This window comes from Crocuta crocuta, unplaced genomic scaffold, assembly GCF_008692635.1.
Source record: "Crocuta crocuta isolate KB4526 unplaced genomic scaffold, BGI_CrCroc_1.0 scaffold479, whole genome shotgun sequence".
NCBI classification, from domain to species: domain Eukaryota; kingdom Metazoa; phylum Chordata; class Mammalia; order Carnivora; family Hyaenidae; genus Crocuta; species Crocuta crocuta.
In genome coordinates this window covers 4,216,872-4,239,312 of record NW_027531875.1, presented here as the reverse complement: position 1 = coordinate 4,239,312, position 22,441 = coordinate 4,216,872, and the positions used below count along the sequence as shown (strand labels likewise).

The window sequence follows — 22,441 nt, the reverse complement described above, 5'->3', positions numbered from 1 at the left end:
TCCCCCAACCCACCTCCCCTCTGGCACCCATCATTTTGTTCTCTGTATTTAAGAGTCTGTTTGTTTCTTTTTTTCTTTATTAATTTTTGTGTGTTTCTTAAATTCTGAATATAAATGAAATCATATGGTATTTGTCTCTCTTTGACTTATTTCACTTAGCATTATACCCTGTAGGTCCATCCATTGTGTTGCAAATGGCAAGATCTCATTCTTTTTAACTGCTGAATAATATTCCACTACATATGTACTATATTCTTTATCCATTCATTTATGAATGGGCATTTGGGTTGTTTCCATATCTTAGCTATAGTAAATAATTCTGCAATAAGCATAGGGGTCAGTGTTTTTGAATTAGTGTTTTCATTTTCTTTGGGTAGCAGGCACTATGTAAAATAGTACAGAGGTTCTTTAAAAAAATTAAAATTAGAATTACCAGATGATACAGTATAGCAAAGTATTTTTATTTCTATCATAAGAATAGCTGAATTATTTCAACATAATGGAGGTAGTGAACATTATAAGAAAATTAGTATTAGAGATCATACGGTCTTCTTCAATGATATAATTAATTTTCCTGCTTTATTGCTTAGTTACAAAAATGTTAAATGTTCAAAATATAGGTTTATTTTATTTATTAAAATAAATATTTTATTTTTTTAGGTACGTGCCTTTTCTGTTATTTTATTTATTAATAAATGAGTACTGACTTGAAATACTAACCTGTAACATAGTAGAAAATTTTTAATGAATGGAGAAGTAATTATATGCATAGTAACTGAAGGGGAAGGAGAATCAAATCAGAAAAGGACATAATCACAATTTTCACTGAAATCCAAAGCCAGCAGATGGAGTTTTTCAGTTACTGTCGTATAATCTTTAGTCGAAGCTGCCATCTAACAAAATATAAAAAATTTAGAAATTCCACAAATACCCATCTTTAATTAAAACTACTCAGTCACAACTTTTAAAATGTAGATTATTTTCAGTGAAGTAATATTGAAATACCCTTATTATTTTATTATCCATGTTTTAGTTTCTGTGAGTCCATCAAGCATCACATTTCTGGTTATACAAGGGAATTTTATTGGGACTGAAGTCACATATCAGTACTTCGATATTTAGGTAATAAATGTTTATAAGGTAGTCAATTTTACACGTGTCCCAGTATTTATTGATCTATCACTTCAAGCACAAAATATACAGAGTATTCCATGGTGGTCATAGCCAAAATAAATTAATGTGGGCAGGCACTGTGAAAATTTTTTGATGTATCCGAATTTATCTGCAAATCATTATGAAGTAAATACTATTATTAAGCCATCATTTTTACATTTGAGAAAATATGGAATTATAGCGACTAAGGGATGAGCTCAGTCATATAGCTCAAAGGGAAATGGAATGTAAAAACTTTGGTCTGAGTTCAGAACTAATACTCTTAGGATTCATATGAGACTGCCTCTATAACTATAGCTCTCTCTGCTCCATCTCACCACTTCTTACATGATTCTGAAGTTCCCAGAGACCCTTCTTTAGAAATGTTATATATATTATGAAAATAAAACATTCAGAATTTACAGCAAAATTGTTAAAAGCAATATCGACAAAGAATTGATCCCTAGGAGTAAAGTTTAGGCACACCTATAACACTTGTAGTAAAATCCTTTATTGACAGTTTGCACATACATCCCCTTTGTATCTTTGGCCTGGACTTTGGAACGTAATTTCCCATACAAAGAGTGGTTGGCTATATATCTCAGCAAGCCCATTTTGAAGATAAACCTGTTTGATTTCTGAACCTTAAGTTTGAATATTCTTTTCATGTATAAGTAGGATGTATCTTTTCTTATTTTTTCCCAATTTAAAATAACATCTAATGAGACTTTGTCTACTACAGAATATAGAATATGGGGCTAAAAGCTTTCAGTTCTTTTCAAGTATATAAACATTTATATTTAGAGCATATCATTTTTTACATCGATCACTACGCATTATGGGAAACAGCTGTTCAGAATCAGAGCCTAGAAAGATGGCTAACTGCTTTCTTTCATTTGGATACTGTCAATGGCTAGATACCCATTTGTTGTTATCTCCTTCTAACCCTCTTCTAGATTACAGTCCTATATGAGCTGGGCTTTAGCTGCCTCACATTCCCAGAGGAAATCTTCTGTGTTATCTGATCTGTGCCCACAACCTCCCTGAACTCATCTCCTCTTCAGAAATCTAGGAGGTTTTCAAGCACTCCAGAGAAAAGTTATACTTAATTCTTCTTTTACTAGACAATTAAACCGCCCATTTAACTTTCCTACAACTTTGGAAATGTCTCTAGAGAATCTTGAGTATTTTACAGATGAAGGATTTGAAATCCACTTGGGATCTAATGACTACCTCTGAGAGCCAAGGCACAAATCCATGACCAGTGTTTTCTTAATTAAGGAAATGTAATCTTTAGTTAAGGTGAGAAGTAAAAATGCAATGTAACATCTGAATTAATATACCTATCCAAGAATCACAGCTGGCCAAACTTATAAGTTCAGATCCTGTTAAAAATTATGGAAAAATTATTAATATTTAATTCTGATTTTAGATGACTATATTCATAGATTTTTTTTTGACTACTGAGAGTAAATTGTTAATCAAAATCACCACGCATTTGCTAAAATGTGTCTCAATAAAATCCACTTTACCATCATATATATTGTTAATATTTTTCCACCTTTATTGGCTTATAAATGACAAATAAAAAGTGTACATATTTAAGACATATAATATGATATTTTGATATACCTATTCATTGTGACATGACAACCACAATCAAGCAATTAAAATATCCATTGCCTCACTTATGATACCATATTTTATTTATGTGATTAAGATCTATTCTCTACAATTAAGAGCTACTCTCTTAGCAAATTTCAATTATATAATGCATTGTCTCTTAATATAATCCATTTTATTATCTATTTGTCAAGAGGGTAAGCTTTTTCATTTTGCTCTGTGGCCAAAAATTGCCATGGCCAGGCATTGAGAAATTTGCTACATTTTCTGACATTATCACAACTCTTCTGTGTATTTATGTATTTATTTTTTACCTATTCTGTTTGCAGTACTATCTTTTGCGTTTCCACTTAATTCTATATAAGTAGTAGTTCATTGTTTTAAATTTTAAAACTTGCCCATGCTTATTTTTTAACTAGAGAAGTAAATTAATTATATCATATTTAATTAATAAGGATTTTAATTTAATTATCACTTAAAGTATAGGCATACCTATAATTTATGCTGTCTGAAAAACTATTCAAATATGTACATTAAAATGTTATGTTGGTGCTTAAAATATCAATCAAACTGTCCACCCATTGACACTCACTAGATAGATCAATCATGAGTTTGTGAAATACTAGAAACTACTCAGGCACTTAAGTGCAAACTTCAAAAAGAAAATAATATATTAAGTAATCAATACCTAAAGTTAAATATAGTCCTACCAATACAACAAAGTTGTGCTTAATGGAAAATTATTTGCACTTCCTTGTTTTTTTAAACCTAAACTGACTGATCCAATTTAAATACAATTAAACATTCATTTCCTCTTTACACTAACCATATGTCAAGTGGTGAATAAAGACAAATGGCTACTGGCTACCATAATGAGAACCCATAGTCTAGACATGTCTGTATTTAACGTCCACTTCTACCACTTACTTATTTGATCAGTGCAAAATTATTTCTCAGTGCATCTCTTTTTGCATCTGGAAACAAGGACAAAACATCAATCTCACAGAATTTTTGAGGAATGTTATGCAAACAAACTGCTTATTACATATGTTCAAGCATGATTTGAATTAGACATTGTTTTAAAAAATTACATTTGCTATTTAATAACTTCTAGTTATGAAACACGTGACATGACGGGCACCTGGGTGGCTTAGTCGGTTAAGCATTTGACTTTAGTTCAGTTTAGATCTCCTAGTTCACAAGTTCAAGTCCCCCATCTGGCTCTGTGCTCACAGCTCAGAGCCTGGAGCCTGCTTTGGATTCCGTGTCTCCCTCTTTCTCTGCCCCTCCCTTGTTCGCACTCTCTCTCTCTCTTTCTCAAAAATAAATAATTTTAAAAAATAAATAACAAAACAAAACATGAAATGACCTAATAATTTTCTTTTGGTACTGGTGAAAACATAAAACTTCACAGCCTTTTGGCTTTTTTTTTTCAGTACACATCCACTGAAACAATTTTCCCATACATTTACACACACACATATATGCACATAGACACACATTTTTCATTTCCAGAAGATTGTTTAAACAATATTCATATTTGCTTATGTTTATTAATAATAAACTTAAAGAAACTAGCTGTAGAGCCAACTTTATAACTCCTGCTTTATTCCAAATCTTAGTTTTTTGTTGTAGATGCTGGAAATGATTTAGAAGTGTTCCACATTATATTACCAGCAGTTCTGTTAAACATATTTATAGTCAAACTTAGTATGCTTTACTGAAAATATTAACTTTGACTATCATGTTACATTTCTGACATTTGTTGTATTCTTAGTGAGAATCAGTGTCATATGTAATTTGATTCATTTATTCATTCATTTATTCATTTCAAGCAGTCACATTTAATCCATACTATAAATTTTATTGAGTGCTTTTATATTTTATTTTACTGATTTTTACTGAGTATTTATAATCTCTTTTTAAAATAAATTAAATATTTATTTTTAAGAGAGAGTGAGAAGCAGGGTAGGGACAGAGAGAGAGAGGGACAGAGGATCCAAGCTGGCTGGCTCTATGCTGACAGCAGAAAGCCTGATGGAGGGCTCCAAGTCACAAACTGTGAGATCATGTGAGATCCTGACCTGAGCTGAAGTTGGACGCTTAACTGACTGAGCCACCCAGGTGCCCCAAGTGTTTACTTTCTCTTAAAAAATCTTGGAGGAGGACCAAGAAACTGAGAATGCCACCATTTTTTCTGACTTTCTTTTAAAGTTGGAAGTTTTCTTGTATTTTATTATTGGGATTAATGCCTATATATATATGCATATATGTACATATGTATACATATACAAAGTTGGAAGTTTTCTTGTATTTTATTATTGAGATTAATGCCTATATATATGCATATATGTACATATGTATACATGTATATATACACATACACTGACTTTTAGGAATATAGATGAAATCATCACATTAAATACAATAATGTACATTACAGATATATTTAAAACCACACAATATATAACTTTGAAACACTAATTAATTTTGAATTTTTAATCTAATCTCAAATTTCATGAATTTGTAGTTTGACTTGTGCAACTCTAAGAATAGTATTGCCCGTTATTAAGGTAGAAAAGATTTGAAAGACATCCTGGGATTGGGGAGTAAATTAATGAGAACTATCAAGATTTGTATGTACTATGTCACATGTCCACTGACACTGGCAAATAGTCCTCCCTGCCCTGAAAACAATAAAGATGCTTCTAAAAGCACCCACGTTTTGCAGTATTATCCTGTACACTACGTACATGATACACAAAGTATCATTTATTAATTTATATAAGGCCTCAGTTCCATTACTAGTCTAAACTTCTGTTTCCAGAAAATAAGTCTTATGACTTGTCCTTTTTTTATATGCTTTAGGCAATCTTTCTCTAAATTTCAAGGAAGTTCCCCTAGATAGAATAAATTCTTGCTGAAACTCTGTCTTTCCTCTAACTCATTTTAAAAATATTTTTTTTTCAAGTTCCTCATTCAGGCATTCAAATTTAGGTATGCAAAACTAAGCATACTAATTTTGAAAGGTATCCTTCAGAAACCATTTTATGCCCTGGGAATGAGACAGAAGGGAAAAAAAATAGCAGAAGTCAAGGAGACATTTTCTCTTTTTGACACAATATGTTCTTATTTTACCCACCATCTCAGTTCATATACATACAGTTGTCTTTTGTTAATTTAAATAGATGACTCACATATATGCAAAGAACAACCTATGGATATTTATAAATTTGTATTCCTTTATTGAAGATAACAACAACTAGAGTTGTTTTGCTAAAAGGAAAGAAGATAATAGGAGAAAGCTAAGAGATAGGGGAAATGTGAGTGGAGAGCTTTAAGAAGTAAAGTAGGTCACTGAGACAAGCAGAAAATGTGCAGTATCTTTTAAAAAATGAAGTAATTCTTAAAAGATATACTCCAGCCAGTGATTTTTTTTAATAGAATAACTTAAGACTCAAAATCACAGAATACTATTTATAGAGAGAAGTACTACATGATTTGGGGAAAAATATCCTCTGTAGCGTGAAATATTGATAAGAAACCTTGTCTAAAGGGGTGAATTCACTTTAACAGGACCCTTGTAAGGTCATTGTGAAGAAGTGGTGAGAAAAGCGAAAACATTTCCAGAATCAAATATAAATAGTTTTGAACAAATTCACTTTAAATAAAATAATGCCAAATTTAAAACAAATCTAAAAATGTCTTGATGCAGAAGATGGACCAAAAACAGGCATACAGTAAAAGAATTTAAGGTTAATGAATGTGAGGCAATTGAATAATTTAGTGTTTCAGTGTTGTATATAATTACTGCTCTTTATAGTCAAAGGGATATAAACAGCTCAACTGCAAACTGGTCTTGTTAGAAGAGCATTTATTACCAAATCCTTTATCTACCCTTCTTCCCACAGCCTCTTGTTTCTAACATTTCATATGCAATTATTTTTAAGTAATTAGGAGTAGATCATTATTATTCATATGTACAAGAATCTCTTCCTCTGAGGAATACTTTCTAATGCTCTCCACTCCAACATACTTGATTTTTAGACTTCTCATATGTCTTCTGGTCTCTAACTGCAGATATTTGATGTTTCACTGTCCTTCCCTCTTCATATCTATCAGCAAGTTGAAAAGTACTTCCACAAAATTTGTTAATAAAGACAAGTTTCGATGATCACCACCACTAATGGAAAAACCACTGCCCCCTCTCCTCGACAGCTGCTAAAGCCTACTTCCAGGCCTTGCTCCCTCCACCCTTTTCGTTTCTAGTTTGTTGTCCACGTGGCATTATTAATACCACCTCCTAAAACACAAATTGAGAGCGTGTATTCTTCTGCCTGCATTTCCTCTACCTTTACATCCCAAACATGAAATCATTTTATAAGTTTCCATTGAATTGGAAAATCAATCCAAATTCCTCGATAAACTGTGAAAAGACATACATGATCTGGCTCCTTTTTACTTCCCCAAGAACCACTTGATTCCTATGTTCCAGCACTTAGTACACTTTAGCCACATTGGTCTCCTTTTCGTCATGCAACATGCTCTTAAATTCTTTCTAGTCTTTGTGTTATCTATTCCCTTTAATCTTCTTAGTGTCCGTTTCTTCCTATGGTAAGTACTCCTGGTATAATCTTGAATGCCGCACACTCAGGAAAGCCTTCACTAACTACTGCATCTAAACAACTAAAGAATTCTTGTTTTCTTTCACTGCCCTTGGCAGGTATGCAGAAATGGAAAGTGGATACATGCTCTATTAGTTTCCTAGTGCTGTTGCGGTAACAAATGACCACATACTTGGCAGTTTAAACAACAGAGATTAATTATCTCAGTTTTGAAGGCAAGAAGTCTGAAATTAAGGTATTACGAGGGCTGCACTGACTCAGAAAGTTCTTGAGAAAAATGTTTCCATGTCTCTTCCAGCTTCTGGTAATGCCAAGCACTGCATTGCTTGTGTGAGAGTGAAACTAATCTATGCCTCCATTTTCACATGCCCTCTTTCTGTTTTCTCCTTTTCTCTCTCTTGTAAGGATACCCATCATTGGGTTTAGGGCCAAACATAATGCAGTATGAATTCATCTTGAGATCCTTACCTTAATTATATCTGTAAATAAGGTCACCTTCTAAGGTTTATTCATTTTTGAGAGATACAGAGGCAGAGCGTGAGCGGGGGGCGGGGGGACACAGAGAGAGAAAGACACAGAATCTGAAGCAGGCTTTAGGCTCTGAGCTGTCAGCACAAAGCCTGATGCTGGACTCAAACTCAAGAACCTTGAGATCTTCACCTGAGCGGTAGTCAAACTCTTTACCGACTGAGCCATCAAGGAGACACCCATAAGGTCACCTTCTAAGACTCCAGGTAGAATTTTTTTTTTTTTTTTGAGGGGACACTATTTCACCCTCTACATAGGTACTTTTGTGTGGCAATTTAAGAGCAAGCAGTAATCCCTGGACTATGTTAGGCTTATTTGTTATTTCTTAGGAATGTGACTTTTGATGTGACAGACATTAAGAGCTAAGTAAAAACATGGTGCTAACAGGATTAGGGTTACATTATTAAATAAAATCAGTAAAGGAATTGAAGAGAAATAACAGGTTTTTTTTAATTTTCTATAAGATTTTTGTATGCAGGAAATGTTGTATTATTCTGTCTTCCATTCTTACTGATGACAAGAAAGCATGGGTTTAAACCAGAAATCTGGCAATGGCTCTGGCCATATATTAAACTATATCAACATGGGCAAATTTAATTTCCATGTTTAAAAAGAGGATGCTACTTCCCCTCTGATAGTTTTTCTAAGAATTAAACTAGAGAATGTCTCCAAATCATTTAGTACAATGCCTGGTGTTTAAGAAACAAACAATTGCATCTCAAGGTTTTCTCATTCTGATGAAGAATTCAATTCTATCTCTAAATGAAACACTGCTTAATTTAAATACATGGTTCTTATTCTATTCAATATGACTAATTTATTTTTGCTTTACCTCCATTTTTCTTAAATCATTTTAAAACTATCATGATCAAATTGTAAATAATCAAAATTTTTGACAAATACAATGTAAGGTGAATTATTACTTTCCAGTCCCTAAAATTTAGTTTTCTTTTCATTATTTCCTACTGTAAACTTATTTTTAAACAACTCTGTAAAATTATTTTTTCATTTCATAGGCAAGTTTATAAAAAGTGTATTTTATTTTTATATTAATTTTATAAGCAACCCTCAAGCTTACTTCTATTGTGTGTGTGTGTGTGTGTGTGTGTGTGTATATATATATATATATACATGTAATTGTGTCCCCCTCTCCCCAGATACATTCACTGAATAATTTTGGGCTTCATTCTATTTTTATAGAAACTATTTTTACAATCTGTTATGGATAAATCATCAGAATAATATTTTCAGTGCACTTCTAACTTTATAAAGTACTTTCACATGCATTATCCATTTCCTCTGTTATTCACCCACTCATTCAATAAGCACTGCATTTATTAGCATTCTTGGCACTAAGCTGGGTGCTGGAATAAAAAACTAAAAGCCATCTTCCACTACTTAGAAAGCACACTAATGGAGGGTGGTAAATGCTATGATGAGTACATATGTTGAGTACTATGTAGTTTAAAGGTAGGGTGAATGTTTTAGAACTTAAGTGCAAGGTAGTATCAGCTAAAAGGGTATTTTTTTCCTCTTGAGTACATAAAAATTAGGTCTAAAGGAGAAAAGGAGGAGGGAACAGCAAATGAAAAGGCTTGGAGGCTTCCTGTGACTGGATTTTAGGTTTGAAGCAGAGGCATGGCATGAATTGAGGGTGGGGATAAACAAGAGTCAGACCCAAGGGAGCTGGGAAGTCATGTCTTGAACCCGGACTTTATTCTTAAGATAATGGAAAGCCATTAAAGAACTAGATATGGTATGACATTATTTCATCTACATTTCAAAAAGCAGTGAATTAGAAATTAGAAATAAACTGAGGAAGAGTTACACATGAGGTACAGGGAATAGGGCTCTTCGGTAATCACTGACGAAATTGAGAAGGGTCTGATCTTTACCCTATAAACAAAGTTGAAAACATTTGGCATCCAATTGGATGCTGCTTCTCAATAAATTTAAGTGGCTTGCTTAATTTAAATAGTAACTGTTCACTCCCCACATAGAGTTATTCCTAATTTATACTAATACTTCTTACCATATTGCCTTTGGAGAAATACTGTTATTTTAGGGTTTGGGATCCCTAAGGAAATTTTGAAGTTAATTCTCTAGGTTCAATTATTATCTCTTAGTTTCTCATATGTTTCAGTTATCTATTGCTAAAAAAGAATTATACCCCAAACTTAGTGGGTTAAAACAATGATGATGAGTCATCATTCCCTGTGCTGTCTGGGCTCAGCTAGGTGGTTCTTCTCTTCTTTGTAATGATGTCTGGGCTTCTCTTACCCAGGCCCACAACATTCAAAATGACTTTACACAAAGGTCCTGGAGTTCTTCTGGGGTGACTGCAAAGACTGTGGTTAGTTCTGTCTCTCTTTGGCAAAGAGTCAGATTTCTGATATAGTATCCAAGGTCTCCAAGACTAAAACTGGAAATTGTCGGGTTTCTCAATGGCCAGGCCCAGAACTGGCAAAGATTTACTTCTGCTACACTCTGTTGGAAAAAGGAATTCACACAGCCTACACTGATTCAAGGAGGCAAAACAGACTTCACTTCTTGATCAGAGGAGTAGCATGGGAAACCAGGGATGATAAGAAGCATTTGGAGAGTTGATTCCTTATTACATCACAGGTTCTGACCAATTTTGCAGATAATCTCTGAAAGTAGATATTCTCTTTTCTGTAATTATTATCTTCTTTGAAATAGTTAACATCAATTTAAGGTCATGTGGTAACATGAAAATGTTTATAGGACAGGTTATTCCTAAGAATGATAATTTAATATGGTATATAAGAAATTACTTATTTTAGAGTGCTTGGGTGGCTTAATTGGTTAAGTGTCTCATTCTTGATTTCAGCTCAGGTCATAATCTCATGGTTCGTGGGCTCAAGTCCTGCATGGGGCTCTGCATTGACAGTGTGAGGTCTGCTTGGGATTCTCTCTCTCTCCCTCTCACTCCACCCTTCCCCCATGTGTGCGCTCTCCCTTTCTAAATAAACTTGACATTTTTTAAAAATCTTAAAAAAAAGAAATTACTTATTTTTTCCTTTTCTTATATCTGTCAGATAGTCTTGAGACATATGGCTTAGATATCTCTACAAATGTATTAAGCATCTATGCTGTTCCCTGTACCTTTTTCGGTTACAATAATGATGATAAAATTTCATGAACTAGCAATTCTTTCACTATACAACACATATTTTATAATCATCCTACACAGGAAGAAAAATCTCCTTATATTCTAGTAGTTTTCAATTGGAAACATTAAAAATAATGGTTTATACATGTCCATTTGGTACATGTGCTGGTCAATGTTAGATATTAGTAGATGAAGTCCATAAAATAAACAATGGAAGATGAAGATCATTAATTTTGCAAGAACAGTAAGGAATGTTCTCTACCTCAGACCAAATTTTTTTATTGTGAGGCTCAAAGAAACCTCTTTCATTATGTTTTTGACAAGGATTTTATTTTACAAGGACTAGAGAAGTCTGTCATTCTTCCCCTCTCACTTATTCTCTCATGGTCATTCCAACTTGGCTTCGTAAGTTAAAATCAAATAGTAGTAAACTAGTGACACTATTAGGATATGAAATTAATAAATATATTTTACAATTGTATCAAAAAGTATCTACTTGGAGAAGGAAGAATTATATGGAATCTATTATATATTGTTTAAAGGTCTAAAAATGAATGAATTTATTAAACTTATAAATGCACTGACAATTCTGTATGACACATGTAAGCCTAATATTGAAAAGTACATATTTTAAATCACACACACACACACACACACACACACACACACACACACACCAGAGCAAAGCAAAACCAAACCAAACCAAAAGCACTATGTTCTTGAGCATTTATGACTAGTTCTTTGGGTTTTTGGTTAAATCATGTTATTTATTTGGAAGACTAAAACTTTTTTTAAGTGAGTATGAGGACACTCTGGATGCAGAGCCCTGCCTTCCTCCTGCTAGACACACCTGCCCCCTTGATCTCTAAGCTCAACTTTGTTATTCTTAATAATCGAAGTATCTCTTTTCAAGCTAACCCTTGCTTCCCAAAGCTGGGTACTCTGGTAAAGAGAGGCATCTTAACATTTAGAAAAACTTCATATATTTTATAAGAAACTTCACTAAGTATGTAAGAGTAAGGGCCATGGGTTCATTTTGCTTCTGAAACAAGGGTCTACTACTTATTAAAGATATGTGACCTTGTGAAATTATGTAAACTCTCTGTGCTTCAATTTCCTTTCCTGTAAAATGAGGATAATACTAGTAGGTATTTCAAAATGGTATGATAAAAACTACACGTGAAGGTCATGTACGTTAAGCACCTTAGAAGAGCAACTAGCAAACATATCAATTAATAACACCTTTTTAAAAACTTTTATTTATTTATTTATTTAGAGAGAATAAGAGTACCAGCAAGGGAGGAGCAGAGAGGGAGAGAGAGCACAGAGCCTGATGTGGGCTCCAACTCTCCAATCAGTAGATCATGACCTGAGCCGAAATTAAGATTCAGATGCTTAACCGACTAAACCACCCAGGTGCCCCTCAATTAATAACACCTTTAAGCTCATTAATGACAATTCACGGTTCCAGTGAATAGATATCAATAATATGCTAAATGAATATGTTGGTCATGGCACATTAAAATTAAGCTCACTCTTCCTCTTTTCTAATTTTCTGGTTAGAGAACCAGAGGTAACTGTCTTTCTCAGTGTACTTATCTGATAACCTTTGCCATTTTCAGTGGACTCTCTTATCCACACAATGTCCAAGCCCAACATCAACCCTTTTTCATAAGGATTTACTTTTCTCTTGGAGGCGTTCACACCTAGGAAATTCAGTTATCTTCCCTTTGCCAAATTAAGCCTTGCTTTGGGTTCTCAGATATTCTTTTCTCAGTGTATGTGTTAAATATCATTTCTCTTTATTTTCATCATCCTTTGAAATATTCTTTTTAAAAAACTGTTCTTTAGTTAACATGAAAGCTTGTATCTTGACAGTAAGTCTCAAATATATCTTCTTGCTAGCAGCCATCTGTCAGCAGGTTGGAGCCGGACTGTCACTACCATTAAACTAAAATACACTTTCAGTGGTGTGAAAACCAATTCAACAACAACTTATCTTTTACCTCCCTTTATTATTCTGCACTACATCACTTTCAGAACTGTGTACCCCAAAATGGTAATGTCATCTTACCTGTCACTCACACTTATGCTTTCCAAACTGTGCAAAAAAAGAAAGCCTGCAAGGGATTTCAGTAATTCTTGTGATTTGTTTGCTGTTGTGCTAAGGGCTATAACTGCTCTTGGAAATCACAAAAAGCCTGATTTTCACCTTTACATGCCTTTGAATGTACTATTCCTTCTACAGTAAATAGTGACTCCAGGCCAAAGGAAGAGCCACAGAGGTGTGGAAGAAGATAATAACCAGAACAGTTATTATTAGCACTAGGTTAAGATGCGTAGGGGAACAATAAGAAGAAAAAAGGAAAATCATATTATTGCTGCTGCAGTGAAGAAAAGTTAAGTGTCAAAGGAAGATACGTTTGAAAATACAACCATGGAAGCCTTTCAGTTACTTTATTGATATAGACATATTTTCTCTGCTCTTTCCAGCTCAGTGCTTTTTTTCAGGGATTTTTTTTAATAGAAGTGTTCAGGCAATAAACATGACATGCAGCTCATGTCTGGAGGACTGTAAGACACCTCTGGATTTCATAAAGTATGAAGTGATTGAATTCCTAGCACCCCAAAATATAATAATCTGTAAAAATTCCATTGCCTGGAGTATCTTTATTTTGTCATAAAAAAGAAATCATGGAAAAGCAAGCAAATGTCAGACACTACAGAGTCTTAGTTATTTCTCCACTGGTGCCCCAAAGCTGTAAATTCTCTATAAACAATAGAGAAAATAACACCTGTTTGTATTCTTAACCATGGCAAAGCCTAAGATCAACAAATCAATATTCATTGTCATATAACTATAAATTATAATTGCTATGCTTTGTGGTGAGTTGTGGGTGTGTGTGTATGTGTGTCATTTTCTTACTTTAATACTTGACTGGAGACAGGAAATTACATCTAGATGGAGTGGAGTAAAGTTTACTCTAACAAGGCAGGCTAAAAATATAGAAATCTGAAGTCATAGATACATTCTGAAAAGGCTGCTCTGCGTATAGTAACTGTATGTTGTTAGACATATAGAGTCTCATTTATTTTAAGTCTAGTTTTCTTGGCACTTGTCAGCTAGCTTTTCCATAGCCAGAAAAGCACACCTTTATTTGAACTGTGACATAAGAATGAGAAGAGCATTTTGATTCCCTCATTTTTAAAAAATAATTTTTAAATGTTTTATTTATTTATTTATTTATTTATTTATTTATTTTTTGAGAGAGAGAGAGAGACAGTGTGAGCAGGGGAGGGTGAGAGAGGGAGGGAGACACAGAATCCGAAGCAGGCTCCAGGCTCTGAGCTGGCTGTCAGCACAGAGCCCGACACGGGGCTTGAACCCACAAACCGTGAGATCATGACCTGAGCTGAAGTCAGGCTCTTAACCAACTGAGCCACCCAGGTGCCCCTGATTCCCTCATTTTTAACTGGGTTTTGAGAAGCCACCCCAGAATATTTTCATGACCATTCATCTTAACATTTATGGTCTAAAAAAGTTTGTTATGTTTCTCATCAGTGATGAAACTAAAAGGAGAAGGTGATTGGAAACTCAGAAATAATCTCCCAAGAGAGGTCAAATAATTATTTAAATTCTGTACAATTTCAAAGAAAAAATTACAGAAAATTAAAACAAATCATTCCCAGAAACTGAATAAGAATGGGGACTGAGAAGAGAGTGGAACATGCCTAGAATAGAAATGAAAGATCAATGGCCAGGCCAGCGTGTTAGGGGAGGACTTTACTAAACATGAAAAGCTTAAAAAAAACCAACCAAATAGTATAGTTATGGAAACTTAAATTGTGGAGCCAGATGTATATATGAGTTCAAACCCCAATTCTGTCATTTGATGGAGGTATCTTTGGACAATTACTCCTACTTATTCTTTCCAGACCTGTTTCCTCAACTGACAATTGAGAAAATTCAGGACTACCTCACATTTTCCCCTCTCTCTTCTTCTTCAACTGTGGATTGCATTTTCTGCTTATTTCAGTCCCCAATAAATTTGGATTAATTTTGGACATTGGAGAGATTTATGTCTTAGAGACAGTGGATTCTTGATTTGGAAGGGATTTGAATTATTTCATTATCACCCTAAACTTGGGTAGTTTTGATTTTATACTTTGTGATCAATGGAAAGCTCAAAGTGTTTGGCTAACCCTGTAGTTTGGCAGGACACTGCTTCCAGACTTTATTTCCCAGCGAATCTTGTCAGAGTTTGTCTTTAGGCTTTACAGAGGTAAGGCTAGGGTAGATGTCTATATCTAAAGTTCATAACATGAGTTCACACTCCCAATACTCCAGGTGTCTCATTTGGATGTTAGAGATGTTAACAGTAGGTTGATCAGATCTTGTTACAACAGAAAGACAAGCATTCTGATAATCTGCTGCACTGCCTTTCCCTGATACTGTTCAACCTCTACTTTCTACGTTCCAGCAATAAAGCACAGAGAGGTTGTTATCTAACAATCTTTGAATGGTCTTATTCTATATGTACTCTATAGCATTGCTCTCAACCATAAATTTATAGTGACTTTACACATAGACTCCTGGGCACCCCTCTCTATACAATTCTAGCTTTTCTATGCTCCATTCCATAAATTCTAGTTGCTCTGTTTGCCAACTCTGAAATCTGCCTCCTTACAGTACTTTGTACAAACTCCAATTGTCTCTACCATACTGGGGAAATTGTTCCCAGTAGAGAGTTGGGCTTTAGGCCTTAAGGTGTAAAAGGAAAACACACACACACCCACACACACACCACCGCCACTACCACCACCACCACCACAAACAACAACAACAACAAAACCCCACATTGTTCTTGGAATATAGGGAATTTACTAATATAAAAAGAGAGCTCCTTCCAAGGAGATATAACTATAAAAAGCAGTCACTACCAGTACTCACTATCAAGTATGTAAAGGTAATGACTACAATGACCTGTCTTTTCTTCTGGACTGTCATTTCCTCCTGGCACATTGTCAAAATCAAATGGAAGCAGGAGGGCTGGAGGGCAAGAGCTGGTGATGTAATCTCTGATCAGACTCTTAAGACAAAAAGTGGTATAGGGAAAATGTAAAGATATTTGAGTAGAAAAGAATAATTAGCATATAGATATTTCTGAATTCAGGAGAATAAATCATTTCAATTTATAATGAAAACAGAGTTATTCACATAGTCATGTAATCATTGTGTATGTAGTCACTGTGAAAATTATACAAAAAATTACATAATTTATTACCTTGAACAATAGCATTGTGTATATACATATGTATATGTATGTGTGTATATATGTGTGTATATATGTACACATATAATAACATGGCTCAATACTATTGAAAGGAATATAAACTGATATTTATATATATTTTACAAATATTCTAGAGCTGGAATAAGTATGAGGATTTTGAAGTAATGTAGATTTATATTTAAGTAGGCATAGCTAGTATAGTTTTTAGAAGGTGAAATAATAGTCATCTTTTTCTAATTTTCTGGTGGTTACATACGTACTATTGCTAATCTTCACGAGAACTCTCTAAGCTGGGTATTATTATCATTCTTACTTCATAGGACAGGACACTGAGACTCATAAAGATTAAATTCCACAGGATCACATAGCTGTTAAGTGATAAAGGACAATTAAATGTAAATCAAAAGTTTACTTTCTTAACAGTATTGAGTGTGAAAGGTAATAAAGATAGTGAGATGACTGATGTGAGAGACATTTTACTTATGGAGAAAAGGAATCATATAAACTAAAAATCAATATTAAAATGTAATCAGAAGATCTATGGAACAATATGGAGAGAATGGGGCTTTATGAAGTTTTTGGATTATTCAAAGCATTGGAATGGTTTCAAAATGCATTAAGTTGAGAGAACATATGATTCATAGGATATGATTAGTTATAATTAATATCCATTTTAGTGGCTAAAGTTCATAAGACAACTAAAGTATTTGTAACAGGAAAATATGAGGAAAAGCATCATACTAATGAACTATTTTTTAAAATTTTCTTTCAGTCCAACAGAAAAAAGATATAATGCATATACCATTAGAGGTAGAATGGGACAGCTGTGGTCAATGTCTAATAAAATTCACAGTTTCTGAAAGCTTAAACTGACAATACTAAAAATCTTAACATGATATCTTATTTGACTACAGGGCTTGATAACTAAATAAGTTGTCCTTGTTCTTCAATATTTTGTGCTAATCAGATCAATTTAAAAGTCATTTATATTACAATTTCACCGAAAAATTTTCCTGACCTTAACTTTATAATTAAGTCCTGATGATCTCTTTAGAAGTCCACATGACGATTTAGAAATAATTCAGTTTTCATAATTTTCAGTGGGAATATTCACTTACAGTCATAATTCTTTGCTTTTGAAAATGCATCAGAGAGTCATGTATTAAAGCTAGGAAGCAACAAGAGACCATCGATTTCCTCACTTTGACATTACAGGCTAATGTTTACATGAAATCTGATCATATTTGTCTAAGACAATTTCATTTGCTTGATTAATACAGTTTTCTTCATTGCTTATATCTAATTTCAAGAGGCATATTCTGTCTCTAAATGTTCTTTCATCACTGATTCATTTATCCCATTTTTCTTCTTGCTGTTATTCCTTTAGAATCTTTCAAATACTACTGGAAATATTTTGGCTACTCAACAAGTCTGATAGTTCCATTACTATGGAAAATGGTGAATATTTTAGGTAATCTCAGACTAACTGGACAAACCAACACATGGATATTACAGTATAAAAGTCCAATGAACACAGGAAAGCAAAATTACATATTTCTTTCTTACCATCAAGAATCAAATGAATGGATATTTTGGATATGTAGAATAACTGGATATTTTGAGTAGCAAAATTCAGAATGTAAGTGAAATCTACAACATGCTGGTGAGTGATACACTTTTGAAGCCATGCCTTGGGGCGCCAGGGTGGCTCAGTTGATTAAGCGCTCGACTTCAGCTCATGTCATGATCTCACGGTTCGTGGGTTCAAGCCCCACAACAGGCTCTGTGCTGACAGCCAGCTCAGAGCCTGGAATCTGCTTCGGATTCTCTGTCTCCCTCTCTCTCTGACCCTCCCTTGCTCACACTATCTCTCTCTCATAAATAAATAAAATCATTTAAAAAAGAAAAAAGAAAAAAAAGAAACCATGCCTTAGAGAATCTCATACTTTACCTCAATCTTAAAATATATAACCTGATACTAGCAAAAATCTAAAATAAAATGAAATGTGAAATAACAAGTTTCATTCATTGAACAAATGACTTCGATTGGAATGCTTCTTCATTTTCCCTATTCTCTAAATTTTAGATAGCTTTTCAAGTACTCCTTTTATAGTACTTACCATATATGTTTGTAAATCATTTGTTTATGTCTATTTTTACCGTTAGCTTCTAAAACCTAAGAAATAAAAACACTGTTATAAAGATTTTGTGAAAATCTCATGTCCACTACAATGTTTGGCACCTAGTCCATGCTCAATGAATGATATTACCTTAAACTATTGATTTCACTGTCAATTGTTTTGTCCAAACAAAACAGTTTGTTTCTGTCCAAACAAAATTGTGATATGCTGTCTGAACAACACTGTAATTTGTTTTTGTCCAAACAAAACAGTCAACTATTGTAATATCGTTTACACATAAGATTTTAGAATGAAAAATTATGTTGCTTGAAAGGATACTGACAGAGTGGCTGTGTGAGAGAATAAGGAGGAATAAGTGATAATTAATGAGAAAGCATCACAAAGCAACTTGTACTCCTACTTCCGGTGGAATAGTTCATATTATACCAAATATCTCATCAAAAACAATTATAAAAAATAGATAAAATCCAAAAATAAATCAAGCATACAAAAAGTATTTGTTTTTAGAATTAAGTTAAATACTGGAGGGGTATCTGGTGGCTCAGTAGGTTAAGCAATTGACTATTGGTTTCAGCTCAGGTCATGATCTCAGGATCCACAGGTTCAGGCCCTGCATCAAGTTCCACACTGACAGTGTGGGGCCTTCTTGGGATTCTCTCTCTCTCTATGACCCTTGCTATCTCTCTCTCTCTCTCAAAAATAAATTAACTTTTAAATACATACATAAATAAATTCTGCAGAAAATTGTTCATGTAGAAGAAAAATAATCCTAGAATAAAAGACTGAAATGATGAAAAAAGTAAATATGTAAGTAACTATAAATGAATGTTGACTGATTAAGAGACTCTAAGTGCCTTTTAGGTGTTTATAATATATGCATAATTAAAGTCTACAAAAATAATAGTGCAAATATCAAGGGATGGGGTTGACTTCTAATGTTCTATTGTCCTTGCATTGTGATAAGAAAGTAGTAAGGGTACTAATTTATAATGTACTCTAATAATCAAGGATATGCATTATGTTCTCCAGGGTTACTACTACTATACAGAGGAAAAAATAATAAAAATACTTCATTAGTATAAAAGAAAGCAAAAAGGGGGAATAAAAGGGACAAATAATAAGAGATGGAACAAACAGAAAACAAATATAAAAATAATTATAGTAAGTTAAAAAATAGTGACCCCAATTTAGAAGACTCACATAAGTTTAAAAAAAATCAAACCCTAAATGCTATTTATAAGAAATCCATTTGGATTGTAATATTATAATAACTGAAGTATAGACACACATGTGTAAATAACTGAATGCATTTCTACTAATGTTAGATAATGTAGACTTCATGACATGACCATTGATGGGTTCAGGGAAAATCATTTCATAATGGTAGACAAGTAAATGCACCAGGATCACAATATCATTTTAACTATAAATATATATAAATTAATTCATCTAATAATTTACTGCCAAATACATGGAACAAAAAAATGAAATACAGACTTAAAACAGAAAGAGAGTAATAACAAAATTACTTAAAAAATTAATGAGAGTAACAACAATTTCAGTAACAATTAAAAATTTCAAGGAATTGGCATACATTCACCCAATAAATGAAGAATACTCATTTGTAGACTCAAGTCTACAAAGAAATGTACCAATATCAGGTTACTATTTCTTCCTCTAAGAGAGGCAGATATTTCAGCATTAACATTTGACGTTCTGAGATAAGAGCTGTCCTCCTACTCTGAAAATAATAAAATACTTTAATGTGTTTTTATTGATAACCTGAATTAGAGCCATGGAATTATATTTCATAGGCATTATCTGCTAGCATAAGTAATACATTTGGGCAATAGTATTTTTCATTCTCTGGCAAACTGCTAATAGGATTTTCTAGTGTGTTTATTTAAATTTGCAGTGTTCCAATTCAAAGACAATAAGAATAGTTAAATGATGTAATGGAGCATCATGGCTAAAAATGATAATTGTAGTTATAAATAAGAGGAAGAAGAAAAGAAGTAAAAAGTGCTCATATATATAATATTCACTATGCTTAAAATGTTTCAAAGAGATTTGGAGCTGTTAACATGCTTAATCTTTAAGACAATTTCTCATTACCTCACTTTATAAACTGACACATAATAAGATTAAGTAATTTGCACAAAAGGGACACTAAATTGTGAAATCAGAATCTGAGACTCACTGAAAAACTTGAATTTTCAATAAAAGTATAAATTACATTTTAAAGTTTAATTAAAGAGAGAGATGCAGACATGAAAATACCAATAAATTGATACTTTAGAGAATGTATAATTAAAATACAATGATACTGTAGAGAAATAAAACCATTTGCAAATTTTTAATTTTTTAATGACTCTTTCAAACTTTCTTAACTTTACTGTAATAATATTGCATAAACATTACCCAAATCCAAAAGTTGTATCAATGGTTTATAATCATGTAACTTAAAAAATTTTTTAATGTTTATTTTTAAGAGAGAGAGTGTGTGTGTGCACAAGTGGGGGAGGAGCAGAAAGAGAGGGAAACACAGAATCCGAACCAGGCTCCAAGGCTCTGAGCTGTCAGAACAGAGCCTGATGCGGGGCTCAAACCCATGTACCATGAGATCATGACCTGAGCTGAAGTCAGGCACTTAACGGACTGAGCCACACAGGCATCCAGGTAATCATATAACTTAAAATAAATATTATTTTACTATAGTTAAGTATACTTTTTAATAATATAAATTTTCTTTATTTTTAATTTTTTGAGTATAGTTGACATGCAGTGTTACATTAGTTTCATGTGTACAACATAATTTAACTTCTCTATATCTTATACTAATCTCACCACAAGTGCAGCTACCATTTGTCACCCTATACCACTATTACAATACCATTGACTATATTCCCTATGTAGTACCTTTATTATTATTAAGTTGTTTAGTTATTATTTAGTTATTCACTCCATAACTGGAAGCCTGGATCTCCCATTCTCCTTCACCCATTTTGCCCATCCCTGAAGCCCCTTCGTTCTGGCAACCATCAGTTTGTTCTCTGTATTTACAGGTCTGATTCTGCTTTTTGTTTGCTTATTCATTTATTTTGGTTTTTAGATTCTTCACATGAGTGAAATCCTATGGTGCTTGTCTTTCTCAGTCTGACTTATTTCACTTAGCGTAACACCCTCTAGGTGTCACTATTTGTAGATGACATGATGTACATGGAAAACCCTAAAGACTCCACCAAAAAACTAATAAAAGTAATAATGACTTCAGTGAAATTGAAGGACACAAAATTCATACCCAGAAAGGTAGTGTTTCTATAAACTAATAATAAAGTAGCTCAAATATAAATTTAAAAAACACAATTTTATTTACCATTGCATCAAAAAGAACGCAATACCTAGGAATAAACTTATCCAGGGAGATGAAAGACCTTTACTCTGAAAGCTAAAAATATTAATGAAAGAAAATTGAGGGTGACACAAATGAAAGAAAAGATCTTCCATGGTCATAGATTGAAAGAATGGTATTTTAAAACGTCTATACTAACCAAAGCAATTCACAGAATTCCATATCAAAATACCGATAGCGTTTTTTCATAGAACTAGAACAAATAATACTAAAATTTGTATGGAGCCACAAAAGATCTCAAATAACCAAAACAACCTTGAGAAAGAAAAACAAAGCTAGAGTTATCACAATTCCAGATTTCAAGATACATTACAAAGTTTTAATCAAAATTATTATGTTACTGTCACAAAAATAAACACATAGATCAATGGAATAGAGTGTCCAGCAACAAACCTACACTTATATTGTCAATTAATTTATGACAAAGGAGGCAAGAATATACAATGGGGAAAATACAGTCTCTTCAATAAAGGATACTAGGATAACTGGGCAGATACATGCAGAAAAGCAAAAAAAAAAAAAAAAAAAAAGAA

General features: G+C 33.2%; 1 protein-coding gene and 1 long non-coding RNA gene across 4 annotated transcripts in view; one reads left to right on the top strand and one right to left on the bottom strand.

Moving 5' to 3' along the window:
• CSMD3 (CUB and Sushi multiple domains 3) overlaps positions 1–22,441 on the top strand; it is a 1,194,711-nt gene that overhangs the window by 93,913 nt on the left and 1,078,357 nt on the right. The window lies entirely within an intron of this gene.
• The window catches only part of LOC144238981 (uncharacterized), a 76,895-nt gene continuing 55,247 nt past the window's right edge, over positions 794–22,441 (bottom strand). The window contains exon 3 of the long non-coding RNA XR_013337274.1: positions 794–893. This is a non-coding gene — a long non-coding RNA (uncharacterized LOC144238981). The remainder of the gene's footprint in view (positions 894–22,441) is intronic.